The sequence below is a fragment of the Copadichromis virginalis genome, linkage group LG19 (genome assembly GCF_057382275.1).
Source record: "Copadichromis virginalis isolate Kocher_CV1m ecotype Utaka linkage group LG19, C_Virginalis_male_GT1.1, whole genome shotgun sequence".
Classification (NCBI taxonomy): domain Eukaryota; kingdom Metazoa; phylum Chordata; class Actinopteri; order Cichliformes; family Cichlidae; genus Copadichromis; species Copadichromis virginalis.
The window spans coordinates 17241992-17253154 of NC_140636.1; the positions used below are offsets into that span (position 1 = coordinate 17241992).

At 35.1% G+C, this 11163-nt stretch overlaps 1 protein-coding gene across 1 annotated transcript in view; it reads left to right on the plus strand.

The window, feature by feature from the left end:
* LOC146685874 (calpain-1 catalytic subunit-like) overlaps window positions 1-11163 on the plus strand; it is a 101105-nt gene that overhangs the window by 26828 nt on the left and 63114 nt on the right. The gene's annotated exons all lie outside the window — the stretch shown is intronic.

Consider the following 11163-nt stretch of genomic DNA (forward strand, 5'->3'; position numbering starts at 1 on the left):
TGCTTTAAGCATCCACACTATTGAGTTCCTGTTTCTCTTTATTCTTTATTATTATTATTATTATTCTTAGGACTTCCGTACACTTTTCGCCGTAGAACTACTTCCACAATTTTCAGCCGATTTTCACCGTTCAAATTTTAAACTATTCAGCTATTTTTGCTCTTTCCGGCTATGACTTTTGCTATTTTTAACTATTATACTTTTTAAAATATTCCACTTTTTTCCTTTAATTTGTCCCATTGAAATGAATGGGAAACTTCAGCAATTCTGCTAAAATTTGCTTGTTTTTGAAACTTAACTACTTCCTCATACTTTCACCTAGAACAACCATTCAAATTTTAAAATGTTCACAAATTATTGGGCTATTCAGGTATGATTCAGCTTTTTCAAATCTTTTACTGTTTTACTTTTATGCCTCTTAAAGTTTTCAGTTGCAAAATTGTGATTTTTCACAAAATACATGCGTTGTTATGGTTGCTATGCTCTTGGCTTCCAGTGTGTCACTGAAGGTTTTGCAGTCTTCTCTTCATGTCCGAACAACTGTTTGCTACTTGCTCAATTTTCACTCAACTTCCACAAATTATACATCAAAACGTAGGTATTTTTGCTGGCTTTCAGAAAATGTCACTATCATTGTTGTGGTATTCATAGAACTTTCGCAAATCTCCTCAGACTAACACAAGGTCAGAAAACTCTCCATATAAAGTCAATGGAGAGTTTGTTCAAAATCACCGCTGCATTTCTGGAATGAGAGGCATATTCGAATCGTCATATCTCCTTAACGAAGCAAAGTTAAGACATGAGGCTTGTCCCCGAATATCTTCAGACACTCCTGACGCTCACAATTCAAGAATTTCTTTCTCAACTATTACCGTTCTGAAATGAGTTGGACTTGTTTGAGGGTAGGAAATTCGTCCTTCGCTCAGATTTCTTCAGATTTCAAAGTCTGGAAATGAACCACTTTTTTCTCTCGTCATAACTTTTTGTTGGATTTCCACAGAGACCTGAAAATTTCCATGATTGTTCACCAAAGCCTGCTGTCTCTTACGGTGAAAGAATGATATCGATACTCCAAATAGATTTCAAGTTACAAAGCGTTGTTTGAGGGCAAGTCAAGGCAGTTTTTGCTTCGCTCTACTCAGTTATGGTGCATTAGAAGTCAAATATCTTTAATAATTCATATTTTAATGATAAATTGTAAACACTGGAAGATTCCCCCATGTCTTCTGAACAAAACGGTGTAAGAATGACCGTTCTAGCCCCTACGGTTAGGAAATTATGGTCATTTGTTTGAGGGGAGTCGTCACTATGAGAAATAGACTGCAATAATCCTGTGCCTCTCTCTGCTGCGTGTGTAAAAAGATGCACCTTTTTTGGCGGGAAAACGTAAACAGCCACTCTGATTGGTGGATTTAAATTCGGCAGCTCTCTCCCTCTGTGTCTGTCTGTGTGTGTGTGTGTGTGTGTGTGTGTGTGTGTGTTTAGTGGGAGAGAGAGGACCCTGCCCTTATTTGGCAGCATGTCATTGTAGGATTTAAATTGAATATAGTTAGACTGATTGACTGGATTAGAGCCTGTGTTTGTGTGTCCCTCTCTGCATTTCTGTTTCAATATGCCTCCATATTTGTAATTTTGTAAGTTATTGCTATTCTGCTAAATCATAGTATTTCTGGTACTTTTCGGTACTTGTGCTAAATACAGTATTTCTGCTAATTTATAGTGTTTCTGCTTTATTATACTATTTGTGCTAAAACATAGTATTTCTACTAAATGTAGTATTTCTGCTTTTTATACTATTTGTGCTAAATTATAATATTTCTGCTTTTTATACTATTTGTGCTAAATTATAATATTTCTGCTTTTTATACTATTTGTGCTAAATTATAATATTTCTGCTTTTTATACTATTTGTGCTAAAACATAGTATTTCTACTAAATGTAGTATTTCTGCTTTTTATACTATTTGTGCTAAATTATAATATTTCTGCTTTTTATACTATTTGTGCTAAATTTTAATATTTCTGCTTTTTATACTATTTGTGCTAAATTATAATATTTCTGCTTTTTATACTATTTGTGCTAAAACATAGTATTTCTACTAAATGTAGTATTTATGCTTAATCATACTATTTCTGCTTTTTATAAGATTTGTGCCTAATATAGTATTTCTGCTTTTTATAGGATTTGTGCTTAATAATATAGTATTTTTGCTAAATTATAGTATTTCTGCTTTTTATAGTATTTGTGCTAAAACATAGTATTTCTACTAAATGTAGTATTTATGCTTAATCATAGTATTTCTATATATTTCTGCCATGTCCCCAGGCAGCCAATCCTCTGTGAGGACTTAGACATTCAAATTTTCAAATCAGGGCCTGCACGGTTTCCCAGCCAATCATATATGTGTCCTGAGGCATTCAAATTTGCATATTGGGGCCTTCATGGCTTCTAAGCCAGCCAATCATATCTGAGGGCTGAGGAATTCAAATCCACAAATCAGGGCCTGCACGGCTTCCCAGGCAGCCAATCATATATGTGGCCTCAGGCATTCAAATTTGCATATTGGGGGAATTCGTGGCTTCTAAGTCAACAAGTCATCCATGTCGTATATCTCTAAAAATTCATATTTTAATGATAAATTGTTAACACTGGAAGATTCCCCCATCTCTTCTGAACAAAACGGTGTAAGAATGACCGCTCTAGCCCCTACGGTTTGGAAATTATGGTCATTTGTTTGAGGGGAGTCCTCACTATGAGAAATAGGCTGCAATAATCCTGTGCCTCTCTCTGCTGCGTGTGTAAAAAGATGCACCTGTTTTGGCGGGAAAAAGTACACAGGCTCTCTGATTGGTGGATTCAAATTCAGCAGCTCCCAGGCTGACCTAGAAACTTACTTCTCTCTCCCTGTGCATTTTTTTGCTGATTTTTTCATTTAACAAGTATATTTGAGGGACCCTCAGCATGTTCAGCATTTTTTCAGCTGTCCATTTTGCTTTTCCAATTTTTCTGTTTAACTTATTACTATTGTGCTAAATCATACTGTTTCTGCTATTTCATAAGATTTGTGCTTAATATAGTATTTCTGCTTTTAATAGGATTTGTGCTTAATATAGTATTTCTGCTTTTTATAGAATTTGTGCTTAATATAGTATTTCTGCTTTTTATAGAATTTGTGCTTAATATAGTATTTCTGCTTTTTATAGGATTTGTGCTTAATATAGTATTTCTGCTAAATGATAGTATTTCTGCTTTTTATAGTATTTGTGCTAAAACATAGTATTTCTACTAAATGTAGTATTTATGCTTAATCATAGTATTTCTATATATTTCTGCCAGGTCCCCAGGCAGCCAATCCTCTGTGAGGACTTAGACATTCAAATTTTCAAATCAGGTCCTGCACGGTTTCCCAGCCAATCATATATGTGTCCTGAGGCATTCAAATTTGCATATTGGGGACTTCATGGCTTCTAAGCCAGCCAATCATATCTGAGGGCTGAGGAATTCAAATCCACAAATCAGGGCCTGCACAGCTTCCCAGCCAGCCAATCATGTATGTGGGCTCCAGGCATTCAAATTTGCATATTGGGGAATTCGTGGCTTCTAAGTCAACAAGTCATCCATGTCGTATATCTCTAAAAATTCATATTTTAATGATAAATTGTTAACACTGGAAGATTCCCCCATCTCTTCTGAACAAAACGGTGTAAGAATGACCGCTCTAGCCCCTACGGTTTGGAAATTATGGTCATTTGTTTGAGGGGAGTCCTCACTATGAGAAATAGGCTGCAATAATCCTGTGCCTCTCTCTGCTGCGTGTGTAAAAAGATGCACCTGTTTTGGCGGGAAAAAGTACACAGGCTCTCTGATTGGTGGATTCAAATTCAGCAGCTCCCAGGCTGACCTAGAAACTTACTTCTCTCTCCCTGTGCATTTTTTTGCTGATTTTTTCATTTAACAAGTATATTTGAGGGACCCTCAGCATGTTCAGCATTTTTTCAGCTGTCCATTTTGCTTTTCCAATTTTTCTGTTTAACTTATTACTATTGTGCTAAATCATACTGTTTCTGCTATTTCATAAGATTTGTGCTTAATATAGTATTTCTGCTTTTAATAGGATTTGTGCTTAATATAGTATTTCTGCTTTTTATAGAATTTGTGCTTAATATAGTATTTCTGCTTTTTATAGAATTTGTGCTTAATATAGTATTTCTGCTTTTTATAGGATTTGTGCTTAATATAGTATTTCTGCTAAATGATAGTATTTCTGCTTTTTATAGTATTTGTGCTAAAACATAGTATTTCTACTAAATGTAGTATTTATGCTTAATCATAGTATTTCTATATATTTCTGCCAGGTCCCCAGGCAGCCAATCCTCTGTGAGGACTTAGACATTCAAATTTTCAAATCAGGTCCTGCACGGTTTCCCAGCCAATCATATATGTGTCCTGAGGCATTCAAATTTGCATATTGGGGACTTCATGGCTTCTAAGCCAGCCAATCATATCTGAGGGCTGAGGAATTCAAATCCACAAATCAGGGCCTGCACAGCTTCCCAGCCAGCCAATCATGTATGTGGGCTCCAGGCATTCAAATTTGCATATTGGGGAATTCGTGGCTTCTAAGTCAACAAGTCATCCGTGTCATATATCTCTAAAAATTCATATTTTAATGATAAATTGTCAACACTTGAAGATTCCCCCATCTCTTCTGAACAAAACGGTGTAAGAATGACCGTTCTAGCTCCTACGGTTAGGAAATTATGGTCATTTGTTTGAGGGGAGTCATCATTATGAGAAATAGACTGCAATGATCCTGTGTCTCTCTGTGCTGCGTGTGTAAAAAGGATGCACCTGTTTTGGAGGGAAAGAGTGCACAGGCTCTCTGATTGGTGGATTCAAATTCAGCAGCTCCCAGGCTGACCTAGAAACTCACTTTTCTCTCCCTGTGTGTGTGTGTGTGTGTGTGTGTGTGTGTGTGTGTGTGTGTGTGTGTGTGTGTGTGACAGAGAGAGAGAGAGAGAGAGAGAAAGGCTTTTAATGGGATGATCTCATTCTAAGATTCAAATTCAATATATTTAGACTGGTTGACTGAATTGGATCTTGTGTGTGTGTCTCTCTGTGCATGTGTGTTTTCTTATGTGTACATATTTGTGATTGTGTGGCTGTTATAGATTTTTTTGCTGATTTTTTTCATTTAACAAGTATAGTTGAGGGACGTTCAGCATGTTCATCATTTTTTCAGCTGTCCATTTTTGCTTTTCCAATTTTTCTGTTTAAGTTATTACTATTGTGCTAAATCATACCATTTCTGCTATTTTATAAGATTTGTGCCAAATACCGTATTTCTGCCAAATATAGTATTTCTGATTAATTATAGTTTTTTCTACCAAATCATAGTACAGTATTTCTGCTTTTTATAGGGTTTGTGCTTAATAAAGTATTTCTGCTAAATTATAGTATTTCTGCTTTTTATAGTATTTGTGCTAAATTATAGTATTTCTGCCAAATTATAATATTTGTGCTAAAACATAGTCTTAATTTAAAATTACAATATTCATAGTTCATCACAGTGTCTCTGGTAAATCACAATATTTCTGCTCTGTTGTACTATTTTTCTAAATCATAGTGTTTCTGTAATGTTTAAGTATTTTTGGCTAAATATATTCTTTCTGTTATCGTATACTATTTCTCCTAAATTCTTGTATTTTTGAGAAGTTATCATGTTTCTGGTAAGTTACAATATTTCTGCTAAATTCTGCTATGCTATTGTATTTCTGCCAAGTATTATGTTTCCTCTAAGATATTGCAGTTCTGCTAAGTTATTCCATTTTAGCAAACTTATTTTGCTTCTGCAAAGTTTTTACAATTTCTGCAACTTTTCAGCTTTTTCAGCTACTTTTTGCATACAGCTTCAGCTTTAAGCATCCACACTGCATTTTCGCAGGAAATGCAAATTTTTCTAGTTATTATTATTATTCTTAGGACTTCCGTACACTTTTCGCCGTAGAACTACTTCCACAATTTTCAGCCGATTTTCACCGTTCAAATTTTAAACTATTCAGCTATTTTTGCTAATGCCGGCTATGACTTTTGCTATTTTTAACTATTATACTTTTTAAAATATTCCACTTTTTTCCTTTAATTTGTCCCATTGAAATGAATGGGAAACTTCAGCAATTCTGCTAAAATTTGCTTGTTTTTGAAACTTAACTACTTCCTCATACTTTCACCTAGAACAACCATTCAAATTTTAAAATGTTCACAAATTATTGGGCTATTCAGGTATGATTCAGCTTTTTCAAATCTTTTACTGTTTTACTTTTATGCCTCTTAAAGTTTTGAGTTGCAAAATTGTGATTTTTCACAAAATACATGCGTTGTTATGGTTGCTATGCTCTTGGCTTCCAGTGTGCCACTGAAGCTTTTGCAGTCTTCTCTTCATGTCCGAACAACTGTTTGCTACTTGCTCAATTTTCACTCAACTTCCACAAATTATACATCAAAACGTAGGTATTTTTTCTGGCTTTCAGAAAATGTCACTATCATTGTTGTGGTATTCATAGAACTTTCGCAAATCTCCTCAGACTAACACAAGGTCAGAAAACTCTCCATATAAAGTCAATGGAGAGTTTGTTCAAAATCACCGCTGCATTTCTGTAATGAGAGGCATATTCGAATCGTCATATCTCCTTAACGAAGCAAAGTTAAGACATGAGGCTTGTCCCGGCATATCTTCAGACACTCCTGACGCTCACAATTCAAGAATTTCTTTCTCAACTATTACCGTTCTGAAATGAGTTGGACTTGTTTGAGGGTAGGAAATTCGTCCTTCGCTCAGATTTCTTCAGATTTCAAACCCTGGAAATGAACCACTTTTTTCTCTCGTCATAACTTTTTGTTGGATTTCCACAGAGACCTGAAAATTTCCATGATTGTTCACCAAAGCCTGCTGTCTCTTACGGTGAAAGAATGATATCGATACTCCAAATAGATTTCAAGTTACAAAGCGTTGTTTGAGGGCAAGTCAAGGCAGTTTTTGCTTCGCTCTACTCAGTTATGGTGCATTAGAAGTCAAATATCTTTAATAATTCATATTTTAATGATAAATTGTAAACACTGGAAGATTCCCCCATGTCTTCTGAACAAAACGGTGTAAGAATGACCGTTCTAGCCCCTACGGTTAGGAAATTATGGTCATTTGTTTGAGGGGAGTCGTCACTATGAGAAATAGACTGCAATAATCCTGTGCCTCTCTCTGCTGCGTGTGTAAAAAGATGCACCTGTTTTGGCGGGAAAACGTAAACAGCCACTCTGATTGGTGGATTTAAATTCGGCAGCTCTCTCCCTCTGTGTCTGTGTGTGTGTGTGTGTGTGTGTGTGTGTGTGTGTGTGTGTGTGTGTGTGTGTGTGTGTGTGTGTTTAGTGGGAGAGAGAGAACCCTACCCTTATTTGGCAGCATGTCATTGTAGGATTTAAATTGAATATAGTTAGACTGGTTGACTGGATTAGAGCCTGTGTTTGTGTGTCCCTCTCTGCATTTCTGTTTCAATATGCCTCCATATTTGTAATTTTGTAAGTTATTGCTATTCTGCTAAATCATAGTATTTCTGGTGCTTTTCGGTACTTGTGCTAAATACAGTATTTCTGCTAAATTATAGTATTTCTGCTTTATTATACTATTTGTGCTAAAACATAGTATTTCTACTAAATGTAGTATTTCTGCTTTTTATACTATTTGTGCTAAATTATAATATTTCTGCTTTTTATACTATTTGTGCTAAATTATAATATTTCTGCTTTTTATACTATTTGTGCTAAAACATAGTATTTCTACTAAATGTAGTATTTCTGCTTTTTATACTATTTGTGCTAAATTATAATATTTCTGCTTTTTATACTATTTGTGCTAAATTATAATATTTCTGCTTTTTATACTATTTGTGCTAAATTATAATATTTCTGCTTTTTATACTATTTGTGCTAAAACATAGTATTTCTACTAAATGTAGTATTTATGCTTAATCATACTATTTCTGCTTTTTATAGGATTTGTGCTTAATATAGTATTTCTGCTTTTTGTAGGATTTGTGCTTAATACAGTATTTCTGCTAAATTATAGTATTTCTGCTTTTTATAGTATTTGTGCTAAAACATAGTATTTCTACTAAATGTAGTATTTATGCTTAATCATAGTATTTCTATATATTTCTGCCAGGTCCCCAGGCAGCCAATCCTCTGTGAGGACTTAGACATTCAAATTTTCAAATCAGGGCCTGCACGGTTTCCCAGCCAATCATATATGTGTCCTGAGGCATTCAAATTTGCATATTGGGGCCTTCATGGCTTCTAAGCCAGCCAATCATATCTGAGGGCTGAGGAATTCAAATCCACAAATCAGGGCCTGCATGGCTTCCCAGGCAGCCAATCATATATGTGGTCTCAGGCATTCAAATTTGCATATTGGGGGAATTCGTGGCTTCTAAGTCAACAAGTCATCCATGTCGTATATCTCTAAAAATTCACATTTTAATGATAAATTGTTAACACTGGAAGATTCCCCCATCTCTTCTGAACAAAACGGTGTAAGAATGACCGCTCTAGCCCCTACGGTTTGGAAATTATGGTCATTTGTTTGAGGGGAGTCCTCACTATGAGAAATAGGCTGCAATAATCCTGTGCCTCTCTCTGCTGCGTGTGTAAAAAGATGCACCTGTTTTGGCGGGAAAAAGTACACAGGCTCTCTGATTGGTGGATTCAAATTCAGCAGCTCCCAGGCTGACCTAGAAACTTACTTCTCTCTCCCTGTGCATTTTTTTGCTGATTTTTTCATTTAACAAGTATATTTGAGGGACCCTCAGCATGTTCAGCATTTTTTCAGCTGTCCATTTTGCTTTTCCAATTTTTCTGTTTAACTTATTACTATTGTGCTAAATCATACTGTTTCTGCTATTTCATAAGATTTGTGCTTAATATAGTATTTCTGCTTTTAATAGGATTTGTGCTTAATATAGTATTTCTGCTTTTTATAGAATTTGTGCTTAATATAGTATTTCTGCTTTTTATAGAATTTGTGCTTAATATAGTATTTCTGCTTTTTATAGGATTTGTGCTTAATATAGTATTTCTGCTAAATTATAGTATTTCTGCTTTTTATAGTATTTGTGCTAAAACATAGTATTTCTACTAAATGTAGTATTTATGCTTAATCATAGTATTTCTATATATTTCTGCCAGGTCCCCAGGCAGCCAATCCTCTATGAGAACTTAGACATTCAAATTTTCAAATCAGGGCCTGCACGGTTTCCCAGCCAATCATATATGTGTCCTGAGGCATTCAAATTTGCATATTGGGGCCTTCATGGCTTCTAAGCCAGCCAATCATATCTGAGGGCTGAGGAATTCAAATCCACAAATCAGGGCCTGCACGGCTTCCCAGGCAGCCAATCATATATGTGGCCTCAGGCATTCAAATTTGCATATTGGGGAATTCGTGGCTTCTAAGTCAACAAGTCATCCATGTCGTATATCTCTAAAAATTCATATTTTAATATTAAATTGTCAACACTTGAAGATTCCCCCATCTCTTCTGAACAAAACGGTGTAAGAATGACCGTTCTAGCCCCTACGGTTAGGAAATTATGGTCATTTGTTTGAGGGGAGTCGTCACTATGAGAAATAGACTGCAATAATCCTGTGCCTCTCTCTGCTGCGTGTGTAAAAAGATGCACCTGTTTTGGCGGGAAAACGTAAACAGCCACTCTGATTGGTGGATTTAAATTCGGCAGCTCTCTCCCTCTGTGTGTGTGTGTGTGTGTGTGTGTGTGTGTGTGTGTGTGTGTGTGTGTGTGTGTGTGTGTGTGTGTGTGTGTGTGTGTGTGTGTGTGTTTAGTGGGAGAGAGAGAACCCTACCCTTATTTGGCAGCATGTCATTGTAGGATTTAAATTGAATATAGTTAGACTGGTTGACTGGATTAGAGCCTGTGTTTGTGTGTCCCTCTCTGCATTTCTGTTTCAATATGCCTCCATATTTGTAATTTTGTAAGTTATTGCTATTCTGCTAAATCATAGTATTTCTGGTGCTTTTCGGTACTTGTGCTAAATACAGTATTTCTGCTAAATTATAGTATTTCTGCTTTATTATACTATTTGTGCTAAAACATAGTATTTCTACTAAATGTAGTATTTCTGCTTTTTATACTATTTGTGCTAAATTATAATATTTCTGCTTTTTATACTATTTGTGCTAAATTATAATATTTCTGCTTTTTATACTATTTGTGCTAAATTATAATATTTCTGCTTTTTATACTATTTGTGCTAAAACATAGTATTTCTACTAAATGTAGTATTTCTGCTTTTTATACTATTTGTGCTAAATTATAATATTTCTGCTTTTTATACTATTTGTGCTAAATTATAATATTTCTGCTTTTTATACTATTTGTGCTAAATTATAATATTTCTGCTTTTTATACTATTTGTGCTAAAACATAGTATTTCTACTAAATGTAGTATTTATGCTTAATCATACTATTTCTGCTTTTTATAGGATTTGTGCTTAATATAGTATTTCTGCTTTTTGTAGGATTTGTGCTTAATACAGTATTTCTGCTAAATTATAGTATTTCTGCTTTTTATAGTATTTGTGCTAAAACATAGTATTTCTACTAAATGTAGTATTTATGCTTAATCATACTATTTCTATATATTTCTGCCAGGTCCCCAGGCAGCCAATCCTCTGTGAGGACTTAGACATTCAAATTTTCAAATCAGGGCCGGCACGGTTTCCCAGCCAATCATATATGTGTCCTGAGGCATTCAAATTTGCATATTGGGGCCTTCATGGCTTCTAAGCCAGCCAATCATATCTGAGGGCTGAGGAATTCAAATCCACAAATCAGGGCCTGCATGGCTTCCCAGGCAGCCAATCATATATGTGGTCTCAGGCATTCAAATTTGCATATTGGGGGAATTCGTGACTTCTAAGTCAACAAGTCATACATGTTATATATCTCTAACAATTCATATTTTAATGATAAATTGTCAACACTTGAAGATTCCCCCATCTTTTCTGAACAAAACGGTGCAGTGACCGTTCTAGCCCTTACGGTTAGGAAATTATAGTCATTTGTTTTGAGGGGAATCCTTAATGGATAATGTTTA